The 7,805-nt window shown below is 45.9% G+C and overlaps 1 protein-coding gene across 21 annotated transcripts in view; it reads right to left on the bottom strand.

The window, feature by feature from the left end:
* The window catches only part of Ank3 (ankyrin 3), a 484,298-nt gene that overhangs the window by 190,232 nt on the left and 286,261 nt on the right, over positions 1 to 7,805 (bottom strand). The window lies entirely within an intron of this gene.

The following is a 7,805-nucleotide window of genomic DNA, read 5'->3' as shown; positions in this document are numbered from 1 at the left end:
TCCTAAGGAGCAGATATGTTCTCCTAAGGAGCAGATATGTTCTCCTAAGGAGCAGATATGTTCTCCTAAGGAGCAGATATGTTCTGCCTAGAGCCAGAGTCCAGTCCTCAGCTTTCCAGCCCGCCGTGCCCTGACCTCATGCTCCTCCAGTTCTGTGGATGCTCCAGCTCTGATGGTTCAGAACTGAATCCACGAGGCTGGAGAAAGAGCCTGAGTTCAGATCCCTGCCCTGCTGCTGTATTCCAGGTGAAACCTGGGACCATCAGTTCCTTGGTGACTTCAATATTTTCCCTCTGTCAAAATAGCTGTTCTTGTGGGGTTCAAAGGAAACGCTACATACATATACATGTCCTTTGTAAGCTTTAAGATGCAATGTAAACCCAGATTGTTATTAAAGTGCTGTAAACATTAAGAGAATGATTAAGAGAATGATTAAGAGCCAATGCCATTTAAAAAAAAAAGATTATTTAAAAATATTTCTATAATGTAACTTTGGGCAACTTGTAGACAAAGATTCTCCTAGCCTGACCTTGGTAAATAGTCTCTAATCTTGTCTGATCAGAAGAATCATGGGACATGCTTTTAAAAAACACGACTGGCCAAGTGCCCACTGCAGACTTCCAGAGTCAGCAAGAGGCCCTCACTAATGAACTATTGGGAAATCTGTTTTCAACCTCAAGAGTCATTGGGCCTCACTCCTTGTAGTGAAAGGCTTGCCTTGTAAGCCTTGCCAAGAATGTGTGTTCCATGTCTTTGTTATGAGGTCACTAGATTTCTAGCTATGGAAAGTTCATTCCAATTATCCAAAGCATGATTATTAAAGAATAAAGGATGGATTTAATTCATCCTGTACCTGGATACTCTCAGAGAACAAACTGCCAGACATCAGGTTTCTCTGGCCTGCAGCCTGCATGAAGTTTATAGGTAGGCACACATGGGCCTCTGGTGTCAGAATCTTCCAACTTCATCGTAACCTTATGTTGATTATATACATGTATGCATGTGTACATACACATACACGCATAGCTTCTTTTGTGGTGTATGTGTGTATATGTATGTGTGTATATGTGCGTATTGTGCATATGTGTGTATGTGTGTGTACATGTGTATGTGTACATATATGCATGTGTGTATGTGTATATGTATGTGAATATGTATATATGCGTGTATATGTGTGCATATGCATATGTGCATATATGTGCATGTGTGTAAGTGTGTATGTGCATGTGCGCATGTATGCATGTATGTGTGTGTATATGTGTGTATGCATATCTATGCAGAGGGCAGAGGCTGTCATCAGGTATCTTTCTCAGTTGCTGTCCAGTTTACTTTTGAGCCAGTGTCTCTCGTTGCATGCAGAGCTCCCTGACTCTAGGCTGGCTGGTTGGCTACTGAGCTCCTGTGATCCTTCCATTCCTCCATCATTTCCGCCAGCAATGGAGCTGTAGCTAAGTGTTGTCATGCCTGGCTTTTTATGTGGGTTCTGGGATCCCAGCTCATGTCCTCATGCTGACAGAGGCAGCAGAACTGTCTCCCTAGTCCCCACATCACTATTTCTTATCCTAAACTACTCCAGAGTCATGCACACACAGTTACTTTCTAGCTCCCTGGTCTAAAATGGAAATCATTATTATACTCAAGGGCTTACATAGAGCTCTATGTGTAAGTGGGGGTCCTGTGGGGGACACTTGTTACTGCGCCTTTTGTTCAACAAGGAGGGAGCCTAGGTCAGTTGGAATTCTGCATGAGTTTCTTCTTTTCAAAGTTCTTATAGTGTGAACTAAGAGATGCTGTCAGGAGCATATGTAGGTATGTGTGTAAATGTGTGTATGTGCATACGTGTATGTATGTATGTATGTATATGTATGTATGTGTGTATGTGTGTGTATGTGTGTGTGTGTGTTTGGTGTCTCTAAAGGAGTAATGCCATGGTGAGTATCAACTAGAGCAGCGGTTCACAACTGAAACACCACCTGAGTAGCAAAGTTACAGTTACGGAGCAGCAGAGAAAATAAAATGATGGTTGGGGTTTCTAAGACCATTGGAAATATGTGTTTTCTGATGGCTGAGACACACAGGTTGAGAAGCGCTGGTCTAGACTTTCTCTGCTTCCCTTCTTCCCGGGATGTGGTCCTGCTCTCTCACGTGACTATACATAGATGCTTGGTTCGGTGTGTTTGGGCAACTGTGTTATGGACACTGGACGACTGCATGCAGGATTTTTTTAAAAATTAATTTATTTGTTTATTTATTATTATTTTCTTTATTTGCATTTCAAATGCTATCCCAAAAGTTCCCTATACCCCCCCCCCGCCCCTGCTCCCCTACCCACCCACTCCCACTACTTGGCCCTGGCCTTCCCCTGTGCTGGGTCATATAAAGTTTACAAGACCAAGGGGCCTCTCTTCCCAGTGATGGCCGATTAGGCCATCTTCTGCTACATATGCAGCTAGAGACTCGAGCTCAGGGGGTACTGATGCGGGATTTAAAGCAGACCTTCCTTGTGCAGAGAGGCTGAGCTACTCTCATCGCATGCTAAGCCTTGGGAAAACCAGAAATGCCTCTAGGGTGCAAAAGATCAAAGTACATTACATATAAGTAGGGAAATACCATAATGAAGCCGGCCATTATGCATAATATTATGCTAATAGCAAACAAAAATGTCCTCTATCAATTATGAAGTCTTCCAAGGAGAATGATGCCCCCCTATCCCTTGACAGGTTCTGGGAGAACTGTGGAGAGCAACACCAGCATCGGCTGTGTCTCACCCACAGCCCTCTTCCATATGTGACCAGGGATAGCAAGTGCTTCCAACCAAGCCTGGCTTCACTTCCACACACCTCATAACGTACAAGGAACACTTCTATCTTAGCTTCTCCATGTGCACATAAATAACTCCTGGCTATGTGCGGGCCCAGGCTGATGCCCTCAACCTGGCTGTCAGTGCCCTGATTGGCTCAATCATAGCTCTGCAGACCCAGCCACACTTGGATGTGAGATGCAGCCTCCGTTGCTTTCCTTCTTTCCGTGTTTAATACTTCTTTCGTGCGCATGCTGGCGCGTGCCCCACCTCAGAGCTCTCTCATATTTGGGCCGACTCCAATAACTGTGTTTCTTGTGAAGTGTCCCCTTGCCAGGGTTTCCACCTATGCTAATCCATACAGGTCTCCCTCCTGGATGTGAATGCTCCTTCACAGATTCTCTTGCTTCAAAGTAGACTTTGCAACATGCCTGGAGGCACTCTCCCCTTGACTCTGAGGTTTGCGAAGTGCTAACTTCTTCTCTTTTCAGGCTTCTCTGCCCTTCCACAATCCTCAAGTCACCAGAGGAGGAGTCCGCCTTCCTCGCGGTGTCTATGGAGATACCAGAAGTCATAGAGGATGGGATGGGGGTGCAGCTGAGTAACCCAAAAGTGCCATCTGCAGATAGGCAGTGCGGGGAATGTACTGGAATATTCCGAGGGAGGTCAGCCCAGGTCCTGGCAGCCCAGTGCATCTTCTGGAACTAACTGGTGGGAGGGAAATCTCTACAGCTTTTTTTTTTTTTTTTTTTTAAAGTACAAATGAGGAAAGATAAGCTCTGCTGACTCCGGCCTTAATAAAATTTTGATTTGCAGGATTTCAAAATAGGATTTATTCAGGTCACTGAAAAAAAAAAAAAAAAAAAAAAAGAAGAAAAAGAAAAAGAAAAAGAAAAAACCCTCTCCGTTCATGGATTGAAGTCCAGGGGAAATGGGAGAGGGACAGGTGCCTTCTGGTTTCCGTCACTTTTCTTTGTTGTTGTTCATTATTAGAGTTTTTCCTTCTCCAGGCTGTGCTATTTGACTAACTTCTTTTTTAATTCAAGATTTATCTTTATCATGCGTGTGCCTGTGTGTCTGTGGGTGCCAAGGCAGCCAGAAGGGGGACATCCTATCCCCTGGTACCTCAGTTGCGAGCTGCCTCACATGGGCACGGGAACCAAACTGCAGTCCTCTGTGAGAGCAGCAAGTGCTCTGACCTGCAGCGCCATCTCTCCTCATCCCTTAAACACTTCTCAAAGGTCAACTTTGCACTGCTGGCCTAACCCACAGCTAACTGTCCTGCAGGACATTCTGGATGGGACATACTCTTGAGGGAAGTCTGTTTTAGAGTGAGTGAGTGTCCTCTGGTGACAGTGACAGCCACCACCACAAAGGCATCAGGAGCTCCTAATGGTTGGCCGCACATCTCAAGAGAGATGGACAAGGACAGACTTCTTCAGGTGCCAGAGTGCCACCATATATTATGAACTCTTAGTGGACCCACTGTGTGTACAACAGTGCTGTCACTGGCAAAAGAGTGGAGAGGTGAACTGCAAGGCCTTGTGGGAATCTAGCAATGTGCCTTCAATATGATCTACTTTGTCATGAAAGTCAGACAGGATGGCTGGGCAGTGGGGAAGGGCCTGCATTTGACAGTCAGCTCCTTACTAGTCTTTAGGAAAGCTGGGGTGTAAAGGTACGGTGGTGGACACCTTTAACCCCAGCACTCGGGAGACAGACATAGGCAGATCTCTGTGAGATCTTGGCCAGCCAAAAGTACAGAGTGAGAACTCTGTCTCAAAACAAAACAAAATAAACCAAAACCCAAAACCTTGCAGGTCACGCTGGAGGAAGTGGTACATGCCACTGGTTCAACATCTTGGGAAGCTGAGGCAGGAGAATCACAAGTTTGAGGGCAGCCTGGAATCCTTAGTGAACCCTGACTCCAAGAGTCAAAAAGGCCAGGTGATGGAGGGACCCACCCCAGACCGTGTTAGGTGACCCATGCCACGTGAAACAAGGCCGTCTGCCGAGGTCCATGTGTCCCCTTTCTCTGTTTCATGTTCTGCGCTACAACACTCACTCTTTGGGTGAGGAACAATTGAATCCCACACCACGAGGAAAGAGAGCAATGTAGCAATGTGTAAGAGTGGGCCTAAGGCACAAAGAAAGTATGCAGAAGTCTCTCCAAGAGGTGGAATTTAGAAAAACACTGACATGGCACGCAAGTTGTAAGAATGACCTACACAAGGGTAGAGTCCTCTACCCACCTTGTAAAGACTCACTTATTTTGTCACTTCCAAGATAGAGATGTTATTGTGACCATGGCAACAAGAGTACGGTGGATGCAGGGGCTATGTAGGGCAGTCATGATCCTATAACTCATACCCTTTTACCAACATTCTCAAATCCTTACCTTTATTTTAATTTTTTTTTTTTTTAAGCCTTTGATTTGGTAGACCCTACATTGGCAGATAAACTTATTTCCAGAACAGGTATTCTCTATAAGGATAAAATGCAAATAAATAGAAGCTATCGGTGTCTTTTTAATTCCTTTTATTTGATTTACAAAGGAACTGTAATTTGAGGGAGACACATTTTAAACCTGTGCATGTAAAGATTCTGTTTCGGAAGCCAAAGTTTAGTCTCATTAATTCTGAACCAGTCATAGTCAATAGGGATTCAGCCATACTTTAAAAAAATATTTATTTATTATTTATTTATTTATATGAGTACTCTATTTGCATGTATGCCTGCATGACAGAAGAGGGCATCAGATCCCATTACAGATGGTTGTGAGATACCATGTGGTTTGCTGGGAATTGAACTCAGGACTTTTGGAGGAGCAATCAGTGCTCTTAGCCACTGAGCCGTCTCTCCAGCTCCAGCCATATTCTTAACTGGGGCATGTTGATGTCCCTCTACATACACTCTGGAAGTTGCTTAGAGTGTGCTCTCATATCCCAAGTCTGAGGTCCTGATGCTAACACCCTGAACCCCCATGGCTTGGCTGTCCTGTCTCCTGAGACCATCTATACATGTGAGTTGAATGATGCTCAGAGCACCTCATCCTTTAGCACCTGACATTCACCACTTGGGTTTGGTGAATGGCTTGGGGAATTCCACTGACTCTCATGGCATCTGTCCTTCCCCAGTATAGCTGATCTTGGGTGGGAAGCAGCTTGTAAGGCCAAAACAATTGGAGTTTGGTGAACTGGGAAAGAATCAGGCTTGAGAACAAGATCCACTCTATGTAATAGGCAGAGAATCCCAGAAGCAGTGTTGTCATTCACGTTTGAACATTGTAAGCTTATATTCAGTATCTCCCAGGGCCAGGTGCTGAGCTCTCAACCCTGTAGACTCCACAGTGTGCAAGAAGACACAGACTTGACCTTGAGAAATTAAAAATCTCATGTATGTAGAGCAGGGTATGGGAGGGAGCTGTTAGTGTATTTTATTACATTTCAGACCTCATATGATTAGGATATTAAGTATAAAAGGCTAACATGGAAGCAGGAATGTATTACATAGAATTTATTACATTTCCTGCAAGAAAAGGAAGGAAACAGGGAGGGTTTTTAGTGTTGTTCACACTTAGGGACAGCCCTCCGGTTGAATGGAATGCCGCAGAGCCTTCTGGTGACTCCATTGGTATGCTGGTATGCTGGTATGCCAAGGGTGCCTGGTCATGGCAGGGAGACAAAGGGCTCTCTGGCCACACAAACACCCTGCCTTCTTGTTTTCAGAACAGTGAGGAATGGCCTTCTGAAATACATGGCTTTTTATCTCCAAAGATCCACAGCTATAAGGAGCACATTCACAGTGCCTGGAAAGGTCTGCCCTGGAAGGCTCAAAGGATGAAGCTCATGTCAAAGTCAACCGCACAGAGGCTGGTGTGGAGAGATGTCTGGGAAGCAAAAAGAGGCTACAGATATCAGCTCTTAACGACTCACTTCTTTTCCCAGAGCTACCCCGACATAAAGGCTAAACTTAAAAAATTGGAGAAGGGACCCCTGACTCCACAGGCAGAAGCCCTGGCGCTGGCCTTCAAAGTGTACCATGGGAGAGATGAGAGGGTTCGCAAGCAGAAGTATAATATGCTGGCAAAGGCTGTCCGACCAGCCCCAGCTGCCACCTCGAGCTCATGGTCCTCTACCCAGAGACCATCGGGCACCTGCTACAGGTACAGTCAATAAGGTCATTGGGCCAAAGCCTGCCCTAATCCTTGAAAGCCAAGGGGGCCATGCCCTAGGTGCCATCAAGAGGGACATTGGGCTGTTGATTGCCCCCATGTTAGGCAAAACAGGGGGGGGGATCACTCCCAGATAACCCTCCAACTGATCTCCTAGGCTTGGCTATGGCCGACTGACAAGGCCCAGGCTCCTCTGACCTGACCACTGCCATCACAAACAGGGAGCTTAGGGTAGACATCGTGGTCTGTGGGCGGCCCATCTCTTTCCTCTTGGACACTGGAGCCACTTACTCGGTCCTAACGGAGTTTTGGGGACTCACATCTCCCTCTCATTTTCCTATTGTCAGAGTAGGGGGGCAACCTTATTTCCCATATCAGACCCCACCACTTAATTGCATTTTTAGGGGTGTACCTCTTATCCATTTGTTTTTGGTAGTGCCCACATGTCCTGTCCCCTTATTGGGAAGGGTTCTCCTATCTAGGCTGGGAGCCTCTATCTCTTTTGCTCCCCACATTCGCCTGAACTCAANCTCACCAGTGGTTCCTCTGCTCCTCCTTTTAGCCAGCCAACCTACTAACAATACCATGTCATTCCCTTTACCAGCCTCACAGGTAGATACCCAAGTCTGGGACATCCAGAACCCCTCTGTTGCTAAACACCATTCGCCTGTTGTCATCCAATTGTTGGACCCTACCAGGTATATTACCCAGGCTCAACGCCCTCTCTCTCCAGGGCCTCAGGGGACTCAAGCCTGACCTGTTGAGAAAGAAACTCCTTCGCTCTACCTCTTCTCCCTTTAACATCCCTATACTGGCAGTAAAGAAACCCAA

This window comes from Mus pahari, chromosome 9 (assembly GCF_900095145.1).
Source record: "Mus pahari chromosome 9, PAHARI_EIJ_v1.1, whole genome shotgun sequence".
Taxonomy (NCBI): Eukaryota; Metazoa; Chordata; class Mammalia; order Rodentia; family Muridae; genus Mus; species Mus pahari.
The sequence above is the reverse complement of the archived record's forward strand: the minus strand, read 5'-3'. Positions and strand labels throughout refer to the sequence as shown.